Source organism: Sus scrofa, chromosome X, assembly GCF_000003025.6.
Source record: "Sus scrofa isolate TJ Tabasco breed Duroc chromosome X, Sscrofa11.1, whole genome shotgun sequence".
In the NCBI taxonomy this organism is placed as follows: domain Eukaryota; kingdom Metazoa; phylum Chordata; class Mammalia; order Artiodactyla; family Suidae; genus Sus; species Sus scrofa.
In genome coordinates, this window is record NC_010461.5 from 7,219,792 (window position 1) to 7,234,718 (window position 14,927).

At 45.3% G+C, this 14,927-nt stretch overlaps 1 long non-coding RNA gene across 1 annotated transcript in view; it reads left to right on the forward strand.

Annotated features, from left to right (window-relative positions):
• LOC110257807 overlaps positions 1-14,927 on the forward strand; it is a 65,474-nt gene that overhangs the window by 39,520 nt on the left and 11,027 nt on the right. The gene's annotated exons all lie outside the window — the stretch shown is intronic.

Below are 14,927 nucleotides of genomic sequence, written 5' to 3' on the forward strand. Positions count from 1 at the left end.
AGCAGAAATGAGGCTTTTCAGAAATGAAAATTTTCATTGATTACGTGACTCCCAGAACCATATGGACACTTGCTTTGCTCTTTTACGTTCTTTGCCATTTTTCAAAATAGTCTTCAGTGAGTATCTATTACAAGGCTAGAGAAAACAGACTAAATTCGAGAGTCAAAAACTTGATGTGATTCAGAGAGAACCTTTTAAAAGTGGAGTTTCCTTCAAATGTCTGTTGAAAAGGAAAAAAAATGTTTTTGGCTTTGCTCGAAGGTGGTAGGATGGGTTGGGGGACTTGTCTTTTCTGCCTGTCCTTCTAGTCTAGTTCCATTTCTCTTTTATGGCTCCAAAGCAGAAACTTTTGTTCCTTTTCCCTAACACTAAGTTAATGGGAATTTACTGAGCATCTCTGGGCTCATCATCGTTGCTTATTTTCTCTTGCAGTCACATTGTATTCCACTGTGTCTCCTGTATCCCCTAAACCAGCACATCACTTCTTCTTGTTCTGCATGAGATGCTGGATCCTGGAAGCATGGCTGATCTCTGGGTTACATAATGACAGATGCATGAGTGAGGCTAATCATCACTTGGATCAATTCGTTAGCGCTCGCAACAAATCCGAGTTATGTATGACCTGAATCTAACTTTGATGTCCTTTCCTCTTTTTCTTTCACTGTCATGTCCCTTTTCTCCTCCTTTCTCCTCCCGACCCCCCTCCTTTCTTCCTTCTTTCTCCCTCCTTTCTTCCCTCCCTCAACCTCTCCTTTCTTTGCTCCTTCCTTCCTTTTTATTGAGTTTTTGGTACATATCCTAAACTGTGCGACATAGCAGAGATACTAAAAAGTTATACTGAAGCACAACCCCTCCCCTTCGAGGAGCTTACATTTCAACAGGGGGGAAAACAATCCCTCACGGGACACCAGAAATTGGTGGATTCTTCTGAGCCGTGGAAGGAAGGCAGGAAAGAGAAGATAGGCTAGCTCTCCTCTGGAGCAAGCATATTCTTTCAGAAAGCAGTCTCTCCATATCACTCTATGCAGACGATGTCTCCAGTTGGTAGCAACAAAACAAACAAAACCCCCACCTATTCGCTCAAGTTAGCCTCAGGAAGAGAAGCTTCATTTCCTGACAGCAGAGCGATAGTGTGGTAGACGTGACATTGACCCAAAGCAGTGTCTTGCCTCGAGGTCTAGTTTGGAAGGTGAAGGTGCCACTATTTCCTGTGCTGAAAGAAAGTCTAGCAAGAATCTATTTTTGCAGTGTAAAGCCATACGTTAAGAGCTTAAGTAAACTCCTTTTAAATGTTTTTAAAAACACAAATTGTAATCTTTTTTGCAATGGCAGTAATTTAAAAGCGATGATCAGCAAATATACCGAAATTTCCTCTGCTTGAATTCCAAGTATATCTAGACTCAGATCTTTAGGTACTTGTTTTTTTTTTAATTTTTTTACTTGATACATATTTTTGGCCACACCTGTGACATATGAAAGTTCCCGGGCCAAGGATCAAATCTGAGTTGCAGCTGAGACGTGAGCTGCTGCAGAGACGAGGCTGGGTCCTTAACCCACTGCCCCATAGTGGGAACTTCTATTTGCTTTTGAAAACTGAAGTACAGTTGATGTACAGCATTGTATAAGTTACAGATAAATAGTAGAGTTGGTTAACAGTTGTTAAAGGTTCTACTCCATTTACAGTTAGGAAATGTTGGCGGTATCCCCGTGTCGTTCACCATATCCTTGTAGCTTATTTTTTACGTAACAGGTTGTACCTCTTACTCCCCCACCTCTTTATTGCCCCCTTCCCTCTCCCCACTGGTAACCGCTAGTTACCCTCTCTGTGAGTTGGCTTCTTTTTTGTTATGCTCACTAGTTATTTGTACTTTGTGGATTGTACATAGACGAGGTATCATACAGTATTTGTCTTTCTCTGCCTGACTTATTTCACTTGGCATAATGCCCTCCAAGTCCAGCCATGTTGCTACAAATGGCAAAATTTCATTCTTTGGAATGGCTAATTAGTTTTCTCTGTGTGTGTGTGTGTGTGTGTGTGTGTGTGTGTAGACCATCTCTGTATCCATGCCTCTATTGATGGACATTTAGATTGCCTCCATATTTTGGCTATTGTAAATAATGCTGCTATGAATATTGAGGCGCATGTATCTTTTTGAGTTAGTGTTACTGTTTTTTTTTTTTTAATGTGGAATTACTGGGTCATAGGGTAATTCTATTGACAGTGTCTTGAGAAGTCTCTACATTGTTTTTCACGGTGACTACACCAATTTACATTCCCACCAAGAGTGTAGGAGTGTTCTCTTTTCTCGACATCCTTGCTAACAGTTGTTGTTTGTGTTCATTTTGATTTTAGCCATTCTGACAGATGTGAGGTGATATCTCATTCTGGTTTTGATTTGCATTTCCCTGATGATTAGCAGTGTTGATCATTTTTCACAAGCCTGTTGGCCATCTGCATTTCCTCTTCACGAAAACGTCTGTTCAGGTCTTCTGCTCATTTTTCAATTGGGTTGTTTGCTTTCTTGATGTTGAGTTGTATGAGCCATTTTTACATGTTGGATATTAACCCCTTATCAGTCATATCCTTTGCAAATATTTTTTCCCATTTGCTAGGTTGTCCTTGTGTAATGGTTTCCTTTGCTGGACAAAAACTTCTAAGTTTAGTTAGGTCCCATTTATTTATTTTTGCTTTTATTTCCTTGTCTTTAGGAGATGGAGCCAAAATATGTCACAGTATACTGCTTATGTTTTCCTCTAGTTTTTTGGTTTCGGGTCTTATATTTAGATCTTTAATCCACTTTGAGTTTATTTTTGTATGTGGTGTTAGAGAATGTACTAATTTCATTCATTTATATATAGCTGTACAATTCACCCAGCACTGCTTATTGAAGAGACTGTCTTATTTCCATTGCATCTTCTTGCCTCCTCTGTCATAGATTAATTGACCATAAGTGTGTGGGTTTAATTCTGGGCTCTCTATCCTCTTCTGTTGATCTCTGTGTCTGTTTTTTTGTGCCAGCACCATACTGTTTTGATGAGTATAGCTTTGAAGTATAGCCTGAAGTCAAAGAGCCTGATTGCTCCAGCTCTTATTCTTTCTCAAGATCATTTTGGCTCTTCAGGGTCTTTTGTGTTTCTACACAAATTTTTAAAATATTTGTTTTAGTTCTGTGAAAAATGCCATGGGTATTTTGATAGGGATAACATTGAATCTCTAGATTGCCTTGGGTAGTATGGTCATTTTAACAGTATTAATTCTTCCAGTCCAAAAATTTGGTATATCTTTCCATCTGTGTGTGTGATCTTCAGTTTCCTTCATCAGGGTTTTATAGTTTTCTCAGTATATGTCTTTTAACTGTGCAGGTAGGTTTGGTCCTAGGTATTTTATTCTTTTTGATACGTGGTAAATGGGACCTTTATGATAGTTTGTTGTTAATGTATGGAAATGCCACCGATTTCTGTATATTAATTTTCTATACTGCAACTTTACCAAGCTCGTGATGAGCTCTAGTGGTTTTCCAGTAGTGTCTTTAGGATTTCCTATGTATGGTATCATGTTATCTGCACTCAATGACATTTTTACTTTTTTACCAATTTGGTTTCCTTTTATTTCTTTTTCTTCTCTGATTTCCATGGCTAGGAATTCCAAAATTATGTTGAATGAAAGGGGTGAGAGTGAACATCTTTGCCTTGTTCCTAATCTTAGAAGACATGCTTTCAGCTTTTCAATGTTGACTATCATGTTAGTTGTGGGTTTGTCACTTACGGCCTTTATTATGTTGGGGTATTTCCCTCTATGCCCTTTTTCTGGAGAATATGTATCATAAATTAGCATTGAATTTTGTCAAAATCATTTTCTGCATTTATGGAAATGATTATATGGTTTTTATTCTTCAATTTGTTAATGTGGTGTATCACATTGATTTACATCTATTGAAGAATCCTCGAATCCCTGGAACAAATCCCACTTGATCATGGTGTATGATCCTTTTAATGTCCTGTTGGATTCAGTTTCCTAAGACTTTGTTGAGGATTTTTGCATCTATGTTCATCAGTGATATCGGCCTGATTACCTTTTATTGTGATACATTGTCTGGTTTTGCTACCAGGATGATGCTGGCCTCATAGAATGAGTTCAGAAGTGTTCCTTCCTCTGCCCTTTTGTGAAATAGTTGGAGAAGGATAGGTGTATTTCTGTGGTGTCAGTGTAACTTCTTTTTCATGTCTAATTTTGTAGATGAGATTCCTCCCTTTTTTTCCCTTGATGAGTCTGGCTGAAGGTTTATCAATTTTGTACATCTTTTCAAAGAACCTGCTCTTAGTTTTATTGATCTCTTCTATTGTTTTTTAGTATCATTTCCATTTACTTTTGCTCTGATCTTTATGATTTCTATCCTTCTACTAACTTTGGGTTTTGTTTGTTCTTTCTCTAGTTGGTTTAGGTGTAAGGCTAGGTTGTATATTAGAGTTTTATTTGTTTTCCAAAGTAAGCTTGTACCACTATAAACTTCCCTCTTAGAACTTGCTTTTGCTACATCCCATAGGTTTTTGGATCATTGTGCTTTCATTTTCACTTCTCTCCAGGTATTTTTTAATTTCCTCTTTGATTTCCTCAGTGATCCATTAGTTGTTTAGTAACATTTTGTTTTGCTTCCATGTGTTGTGTTTTTTGGCAGGTTTTTCCTTGTAGTTGACTTCTAGTCTCACAGTATTGTGGTGAGAAAAGATGCTTGAGAAGTTCCTGTGTATCTCTGCAAGTTAAGTATCTGGCATTGTCACTGCAATGGTTTGGATCACTGCTGTGGCATGGGTTTGATCCTTGGCCTGGGAACTTCAACATGCCATGGGTGTGGCCAAAAAAATAAAAAAGAAAGAAAAGGAAAGATGCTTGATATGATTTCAGTTTTCTCAAATTTACCAAGGCTTGTTTTGTGGCTTTTCATGTGCTCCATCCTAGAGAATGTTCCATGTACAGTTGAAAAAAATGAGTATCCTGCTAGTTGTGGATGGAACGCTCTCTCTATGTCAGTTAAGTCCATCATCCATCTGGTCTAATGTGTCATTTAAGGCCAGTGTTTCCTTACTGGTTTTCTGTCTTGATTGTTCACTGATGTAAGTGGGGTGTTAAAGTCCTCTGCTATTACTTTGGTATTGTCAACTTCTCCTTTTATGTCCATTAATACTTACCTTACATATTTAGATGATCCCATGTTGAGTGCATCTATAACTGTTGTATCTTCTTTTTGAATTGATCCCTTGGTCATTACATGGTGTCCTTCTTTGTCTCTTGGACCAGTCTTTGTTTTAAAGTCTATTTTGTCTGATGTAAGTATTGTTAATCTGGCTTTCTTTTTAAATTTTTTATTTTTAATGAATTTCATTGGTGTATAGGTGACTTACAATGTTGTATTAGTTTCAGGTTTACAGCAAAGCGAATCAGCGTACATGTACATACATATCTATTCTTTTTCAGATTCTTTCCCCATATAGGCTATCACAGAGTATTCAATGGATTTCCCCAAGATACATAGGACGTCCTTGTTACTGCTCAATTTTGTATATAGTAGTGTGACTATGCCAATCCCAACCTCCCCATTTATCCCTCCCCACAACACTTCCCCTTTGGTAACCGATAAGTTTGGTTTTGAAATCTCTGGGTCTATTTCTGTTTAATGAATAAGTACTTTTGTATCATTTTTAATTAGATTCCACATATTAGGGATCTCATGATATTCATTTTTGATTTACTTCACTTAGTATGATAATCTCTAGGTCCATCCATATTGCTGCAAATGGCGTACTTTCATCTTTTTTTTTTTTTTTTTAGGGCCAAGTAATATCCCATTGTATATATGTGCCACATCTTCTTGATCCAGTTTTCTGTTGATGAACATTGAGGTTGCTTGCATGTCTTGGGTATTATAAATAATGCTGTAATGAACATTTGGGTGCATGTATTCTTTTGAATTATGATTTTCTTTGGGTATGTGCCCCGAGTGGGATTGCTGGATCATATGGTGGTTCTATATTTAGTTTTTAAAGGTATCGCCACACTGTTCTCCATAGTGGTTGCACCGATCTACATTCCCCCCCAGCAGTGTAGGAGGGTTCCCTTTTCTCCATATCCTCTCCAGCATTTATTGTTGGTAGACTTTTTGATGATGGCCCTTCTGACAGGTGTGAGATGATATCTCATTGTAGTTTTGATTTGCATTTCACTAGTAATTAGTGATTTTGACCATCTTTTCATGAGCTTTTGGGCCATCTGTCTGTCTATCTTTGGAGATATGGGTATTTAGATCTTCTGACCCTTTTGTGTTGGGTTGGTTTTTGATATAAATCTGTATGAGATGTTTGGATATTGAGAGCTGTGTGTGTCCTTCTGTTGTGAATGGTCCGGTAGGCTTGGTTGCCCCCTAATCCAGTTGGCTACCAGACCCTGCCTTGCGTGGAGGCTGTTGGCTACTGGTTGGCAGGGACTGGTCAGGAGGAGGCTGACTGCAGAATCCCAGGGTTCTCCAGGGCTAATACTGGCTCACTGGTAGGTAGAATCAGGGTCCATAAGACACTGGGCCTGTTGCCCACCCACTGGTGGGTGAAGCCAGGTCCTGGGGTTAGTAGTACTAGACTTGTCGCTGGCAGAGGTATGCCCCCAAGTCTGGCTGCAGGGCCCAGCGATCCCAGAGCTGGTGTCAGATCCCTGGAAGGTGGGAGGTGGTTCCTGACACAGTCGGGTACAGGATCCAGGGTGTCCTGAACCTTACATTGGCCTGCTAGTGGGCAGTGATGTGTCTCAGCTGGTTCCAGGGCAGGATCTTGCCTGCTGCGGGCAGACAGGGTCTGCAGGCTACAGAATTGAGGTTTTCCTGCACCTGGTGTCTGCCCTGGTGGGCAAGGCTGGTCTAGAGGCTAGCAGTGCAAGCTTCCTAGAGGTCAGGGTCAGTGCCTGCTCACTGGTGGGTGGAGCTGCTGCTTGGCTCTCTAGTGGGCGAGTCTGTGTCTAGAGATGGCTGTGGGCTCAAGAAATCTTTAGGCGGACTGTCCGCTGATGAGTGGGCATGTGTCTCTACCCAGTTCATTGCCTGTCCCGGCACTGGTACCTATTGGCTATTTGGTGGTGCCAGGTCTTGGTGCTAATGAGCCAGAGGGAGGATTCCACAATGGCACCCTCCTGCATGAGTGTCCACATGGTAGGAGAAGCTCCCAAGAGTGGCTGCTGCCAGGACCTGTGTACCCAAGGTGATCTGCAACCACCTCCCACCCCTGCATCTCTGGGAGAGTCTCTAAGGCCGTCAGGTAGGTCTGGTCAGCCTCCTATCAAGTTACTGCTTTTGCCCTGGGTCTTGGTGTGCGTGAGATTTTTGTGTGTGTCCTTTGGTGGTGAAGCCTTTGTTCCCCTCAATCATTTAGGATTCAGAGCCAAATACTCGGGGAGCTTGTCTTCCTGGTGCAGGACCCCTGGGCTGGGGAGCCAAATGGGTGGGCTCAGAACACTCCCGTGGGAGAACTTCTGCAATATAATTATTCTCCAGTCTGTGAGTCACCCATCTGGGTATGTGGGACTTGATTATATCATGAGTCCGCCCCTCCTAGCCATTTCATTTTGGTTCGTTCTTTTTCTTTGTGTCTTTTAGGGCTGCACCTGCGGCATATGGAAGTTCCCAGGCTGGGGGTCAAATCAGAGCTGCAGCTGCCGGCCTACACCACAGGTGCAGCAATGCCAGATCCAAGCTGTGTCTGCGACCTACACCCCAGCTCACGGCAACATTGGATCCTTAACCCACGGAGCGAGGCCAGGGATTGAACCGACAACCTCATGGTTCCTAGCCAGGTTTATTCCTGCTGAGTCACTATGGGAGCTGAGTGCTTCCTTCTTTTTGTAGAAGATCTTTTCTGGTAGGTTCCGGTCTTTTTTCATCAATGGTTGTTGTGCAAATGACGGTGCTGTTGACATGCTCATGAGAGGAGGCGAGCTCTGGGTCTTGGTCCTCTGCCATCCTGGCTCATCTCTGTATTTGCTTTTTTGGAGGCCTCCAGTTCTAGAGAGAAGAGGGACGTGCTGATTTTTCCAACATCTTGCCCCGTCCCCCTCCTGATGTATCGCAGCCCCCAGGCCAGGCCTGGGACGTTGAGCCAGTGAGCTGGACAAGGCCTGCATTCTCTGCAGACTCAGGACAAGTGACCCAGGGTCCTGGGAGCAGAGGACGGAATGGAACATTGGTAGGAAGGTGACATGAGCAGATTTTGGAGGCAGAAGGGATGCTGTAATGATATCAGATGGCTATGACCATTCAAGGGTTCACTGGGCCACTGGTTCTCAAAAAGGAGTCATCTTGCCTGCCAGCGTGTGGGGACATGGCTGGTGGCTGTGAGAGGGGATGCTTTTGGTATCTAGGGGTTAGAGGCCAGGAATGTTGCTACATGCCCTCCGGGGCACAGGAGAGCCCCACAACTAGGACCTTGGCAACCCCCAAATGTCCACGGTGCCGAAGCACAGAACTCCTGCTTTTTAGAGAAAGGCCAGCTCGAGAAAGGATGGAACAGAGTTGAAAATGGGCATCCGAAGACTTTGTCCACAGAGCAAGGGAGATGAGGGAGAGAAAGTATTTCTGGAAATATATTCAAAAGATACTGACTTTGCCGTCCCGTGTGTCCAAGAGGGTAGAAGATTGTCCTCGGCCTTCTCAGCAGACCCCCAATACATAAGCAAACGAAGCTTGTCATATCCTGCCTAAATTGAAAATGAAAACCTGACACCCAGACTGTAATTAGCAAGAATGAACAACTTCCTCTTTTTTTTTTTCTCCCCAAGCCACCAGGGCATTTTAACACTCAGTCGTCTCATTTCCTTCCAGAGCCATAAAGGTGTCAGGATTTCAATCTCCCTGTAGTGGAATTTTTCTGTAACACAGAGCCTGGCCATTGCACTTTGGGGATGTGTTTGACGGCTGCGTCCGACAGCACTCGAGGAAATTGTTCACATTTGTGTCTCGGAGGCTGTCTTGAGCGGTGTTGATTTTCCTCCAGTCAGAGCTGTCCCTGCGGACCTCTTGGTTTTAAGGGCAAAAACCTCAGGAAGAGTGAGCTGCCTTTGAAGGCCGGCTGCCCCAGCTTGGGCAGGCGCTCTCAGAAATCGTTCCAGCAGAAGCCTAGAGTGCTGCTTCTGTGCGGAGCGAGAAGCATCTCTTTGGCCTTGTTCCCTGCAGCGGGTGGGATGGAGGTGGGGGGGGGAGCTGTGACGATCTGTGAGGACACTTGTACTCTCATCTCTTGCTCAATAAGTGTTAGCGTTGCTCGTGCGATTCCACCAAGAAAAGACAGCTTGGCTTGGGGATGTTAAAAATACATGTATTTCAGAGCCTAGAAATGAAGCCCAGGAGGGAGCAGGCGGCCTTATGTTTTTGGCACCAAGGCCAACGGCATTGCTTAATGAAAACTGCCTGGCCAGCAGGATCAAGGGCTCAGGCTCTGCAGGCAGGTTGGCCCCGTGAACTCTGGAGTTGAGGGTTCATGCCCTGGCAGTTCTGCCGCCAGTCAATCATTTGGACGTTTCAAACATATTCCTCCCAGCAACCTTCTCCATTTCAAGATGTCCTGAGTACCGGGTCTGGAAGGCAGGGAGAGAGCAAGAGGCCACTGGTAACAGAGGCTGCGACTGGGCTGCTCTCCCCTCCTTTCTCTGTGTACCGAGTCCCCAGGCGAGGAGCCGAAGGACAGAGGCCTTGATGGGGCTCATCAGTGTACAAGGATGGCTGGACTGTGATTCTTCTCTCTCTCTCTCTCTCAATGGAATTCCCGGGCCAGGGACCAGATCCGAGCTGCATTTGTGCCCTCCGCCACAGCAGCAGCAATGCCGGATCCTTGAACGCACTGTGCTGGGCCGGGGATTGAACCTGCATCCTGGCGCTGCAGCGATGCTGCAGATCTTGTTGCTTCACAGAGGGAACTCCTTGTTGGTATCCGTTGCTGCTTCTGAACCTGGCCTCACCCAGATGGACTCACCCCAAGGCCTGACAAAAGGAATTTAAACCAAGAAAAATCATCGCTGTTATCATCTGTAGTCACTTATTTATTGGGTGCCGACAACAGACGCCCCAGTACAGTCGGCCCACCCGAGAGGCTGCAGAGCCCACTCTTGGGACAGGTCTGCTCCACGTTTGCTGAGTTCAGACCCGGTTTTCCTCAACTGACCCTGTCTTCACTCTATCATTTTTCTGGGGATGGGGGGCCAGGGGAAGAGGAGGGAATCCTGCTTTGTTGGTTAAGTGAATTGGCTCCTAGGAAGTGTTCCTTGTTGGGAAGTCTACTTTGTCTGTTGTGAATATAGGTACCCCGGCTTGCTTTTGACGGGGGTGTGTGTGTTGTATCACTGGCCATTCCTACGAGGGGAACCTCACCCTGGCGCAACCGTAGCTGAGTTCTCTGTCCTTGAGCTCTTTCTGACTTGATGACGTGGCAGGCAGCCAAAGTTGGCCACGTTGAATTCTGTCCCATGCCTGTGTCGCCTGCTTGCTCATCTTGGTCTTAGGTCACCACTTGGGTGCTCCTGCTGTGAAATGATAAAGGAGGCCGGGACTCTGTGATACTGTCGTGAAGAACAGGGAGTCTGGCTTTTAGGGAAATGGGCGGAGCTTCTGCGAAGGTGGGGCCCCAAGGTCCAAGGGGACCTTCTCCAAGACCAGGGTCGACCGTGATACCCTAGAGCTTATTTTATTTGCACCTGGATTGTCTTCGTGTGGGAGGAGCTAAGTCAGCAAGTACGATGGAGGTAAGTACAACCTCAGACTTGGAATTCAGGGACGGGAGCCAGGTGGGAGATGACGAAAGACGCTGATGGGCAGATGTATTTGTCCAAACCTAAGGTTTTCTTTTTTGCTGGGTGACCTGAAGCAACCGTAAAGAGAGGATGGAATTTGCTAGAAGGTAGATTTTCTAGCTTTTATTTTGACATTTTTTATTCTGTAGGTATATGTGGTTTTTGAAAATATGAAGCATTCTATAATTATTATTATTATTACGGCCATATCCACAGCACATGGAAGTTCCTGGGGCAGAGACTGAATCTGAGCTGCAGCTGTGGCAATACTGGATTCTATTTAACCCACTACAACAGGCCAGGGGTCAAGCCCATACATCCACTGTTTTCTTTAAAAGACTTGTATTAAAAATGGAGTTCCCACAGTGGGTTTAAGAGAAAGTTGCATCACATACATGAGCAATTGGAATTCTATTCTAAGTATTTCTCGAGCACCTGTTATGTGGCAAACATTGAGCCAAGCCAATCCTGGTCTCAGCCTTCAGGAATATTACAGTCTAGTGGTGGCGACGAAGCAGAAATGGTACACAGAATTTACAGAAAGAAATGCTAGTTTGCCACTGTCACAACCATCATGAAGGGACATCCTGCTTCATGAATCCATCGTAGGGGAATCTGGCTCAGGCAGGAAGATCAGGGAAAGACTCTCTGGGACATTATGGTTGAGACGTAATAAAAAAATATCAGTGGTGCGTAAGGAGGTGAGGGAAGAGTGGTCCAGGTAGAAGTCTGTGGCAGAGCAGAGCATGGCTGCAACAGGCAGTGTAGTCAGAGGGCAGGGAATGAGGCGAGAATGATCCAAGAAGATGCTGGGGAGATGCGCGGGGACCAGACCATGGAGTATCTGATAGCCAGTGGGGTTGACTTTCAAGGCCAGCAGGTGGGAGACTGAAAAATTTAGTTGGAGTTCCCATTGTGGCGCAGTGGTTAACAAATCCGACTAGGAACCATGAGGTTGCGGGTTCAATCCCTGCCCTTGCTCAGTGGGTTAAGGATCCAGCGTTGCCATGAGCTGTGATGCAGGTCACAGACGTGGCTCGGATCCCGGGTTGCTGTGGCTCTGGCATAGGCCGGCGGCTACAGGTCCGATTCAACCTCTAGCCTGGGAACCTCCATGTGCCGCGGGAGTGGTCCAAGAAATGGCAAAAAGGAAAAAAAAAATGAAAAATTTTAAGTCGGAGTGTGGGGGTTGGAAGTAGGGCTGAGAATGGCGGAAGAAGCTTGCGGGGGTATGTGTGACATGATCCAGTGTAGAAGTTACCTTGACTGCTCTGGGGGATGATGGATTAAAAGAGAAGACGCAGTGTGGATTGCAGGTAGACCAGTTAGCTGGTTATGTCAGCTGTAGAGCGAGAGATGTGAAAATCTGGACTTGGAGGTTTTGTGCAGACGCGGTAGTGAGGAGGAGATCCGTTAAAGGGACACTGCAGAGAGAAAATCAGCGGGACTTGGTGATGGATGTGGACAGGGAGGACGAGGAAGACATCAAACATGAACCTTTGGTTTTTGGTTCAGGAAATGGTTGCATATATAGTGAGGTTTGGGGGAGAGACCAGGAGTCCAGTTTTGCACTTGTTGAGTTGGAGGTGCCCTGTGGGCATCTCAAAGCAATACCCCAGTAAGCAGGTCAATATATGGGGCTGAGCTTAGCAGAGAAATGAGACCTAGAGGTAGAGGTTTGGGAGGCATATGCACCAAATGGTGAAGGAGGAGGTGGTGTGGATGGCATTGCCTGGGGAGGGATTAAAAAAGAACCGAAGTGCTTAGCGTCTCAGAAGCTGCTACATGCCCAGATGAGGCCAGTCAAGCATCTGGGGGACAATGGCTTGATACACATGATATTTTTGACATCACCGAGCACTGATGGGTAGACTGGAGACGCAGTGGGGGGCGGGGATATAATGCGAGGAAGTGAGGAAACAGGAGCAGAACATCTGAAGAGCCCTTTGAGAAGCTTGATGGCAAAGTGGTGAGAGAGGGCAGAAGCCGAAGGGAGAATAAGATGGGGGAAGGGGGTGAGATAAGTTTCATGATCTGAAGTATTTTACTGAACCCCTTGTAATGACCATACTCAAAACTCGAGCTTTGAGAAGAAATAGACCGTGCTAAAGAGCCAGTGTTCATTACATCAGTTTTCTGTGTCGCTCCTTAATTGGTAATTGGTTTTTGGCCATGACCTATTTGCCTGTTAATTGCTATACTTGCTCTTTAATCATGCTTTTATAATTCTCTTGGAGGACATGGCTGAAAAAGATTCAAAGGGAGACCTGAATTCCTTTCCCTGAATCCCTCACGTTAAGATGGGACCACTGCAAGAAAGGTTTTTCCAGGAGCCACTTGTAACTTACATTCTCGAATGTGCATCCCACAGCAAGAACAGTCCTCAAGGGAAAATGATGTTTGCAAGTTGCGCATGTCTCTCTTGATGCTCTTGCGATCAGCGCAAGCAGCTCTTTTCTTCAACAGCTTTGGCTTCGCTATTTTACAAAATACTGCTGTTTCAAAGCCGAGGGGGGATGGGGACTACTCTCGGGGGCGTATGGCGTATGCCTTGCCAGTTGACTTTGAAAGGTGATTCATTTCCAGCAGTGTCTGTTCCGTTTCAAAAGGTCAAATGAAATGTACTTCAACACTCTTCCTAAAGGGAGTCTATTTTACACACTTGTCACTTGGGAGCAGGGCTGATTGAAGTCAAAAATAGGAGGTAAAGCTCATCATTAGAACTGGCACAGGAGTTCCCATCGTGGCTCAGTGGTTAACGAGTCCAACTAGGAACCATGAAGTTGCGGGTTCGATCCCTGGCTTCGCTCCATGGGTGAAGGATCCGGCGTTGCCATGAGCTGTGGTGTAGGGTTGCAGACGTGGCTCGGATCTGGTGTTGCTGTGGCTGTGGGGTAGGCCAGTAGCTACAGTTCCAATTCGTCCCCTAGCCTGGGAACCTCCATATGGTGTGGGAGCGGCCCTAAAAAAGAAAAAAAAAAAATACAGTCGACTCGGCTGCACGAAAGGGTCTTTGAAAAGCCTTTGAGTGGCCCTTTCTTAAGCATCCTGTGACTAATTCTGCATGAGGAGTTGTGTGATTTCAGAATTGCTGTAACTCCGTGTTGGAAAGGACTCGTGAGCGTGCTGAGACCTCCGCAAATGAGGGTTTCAAAAGCCCTGGGGCTTTCAGGCTGCCAGCCCCGGGGCTGTATCTGTGACAGCAGGAGTTGTATAACAGGGGCCAGATGCAGCCGCGTGCCTGTTTTTGTTTTACTGGAACACAGCCTTGGCCATTCATTTATGCACCTGTTCTGGCTGCCGTCACTCTCCAGCTGCCAGAGACAGTGTGGCCTGCAAACCCTAAAATAGCCACTCCCTGACCTTTGCAGATAAGGGGCTGAGCCTGGGGCCACTAGAACACTGCCAATTCTGTTTGCACTTGAGCATGGCCTCGAAGGAAAGCATGGGGTGCTGGACCACATGCTCCACCTTCTCATCTGTAATCTTTCAGGATGGGAGCCAGGAATTGGCATTTGGGGAAAAAAAAAAATTAAAAGATTTTCATGCTCAGCCAGGTTGAGAGTCAAGTGCATTAGATGATGTCACATATCTTTTATCCTTGAAAAGATACTTCAGGCTCTAAGCACATTTTTTTTTTTTTTGGTCTTTTTAGGGCCGCACCTGCAGCATACGGAAGTTCCCAGGCAAGGGGTCAAATTGGAGCTACAGTTGCCGGACTACACCACAGCCACAGCAATGGAGGATCTGAGTCTCACCTGCGACCTATACCATAGCTCACGGCAATGCTGGATCCTTACCTGACTGAACAAGGCCAGGGATTGAACCTGCATCCTCATGGATACCAGTCAGGTTCATTCCCGCTGAACCACAAAAAGAACTCTCTTTAAGTGCACACTTCACACACACTGGCTAGTGTCAGAATCCCCCCCGAGGGCTGGTTGGCTGGCTGATGGCTGGGTCCCAACCCCACAGGTTCCACGGAGCAGGGATGGAGAGCTGGCACTTCAAACAAGGGCACAGGTGCCATCGATGTCACAGAACACTGACTTAGATCAAAAAGGCTTGCATCTCTCTTGAAAGTCAAGTCCCATGAGCCAGGGGAGGGGGC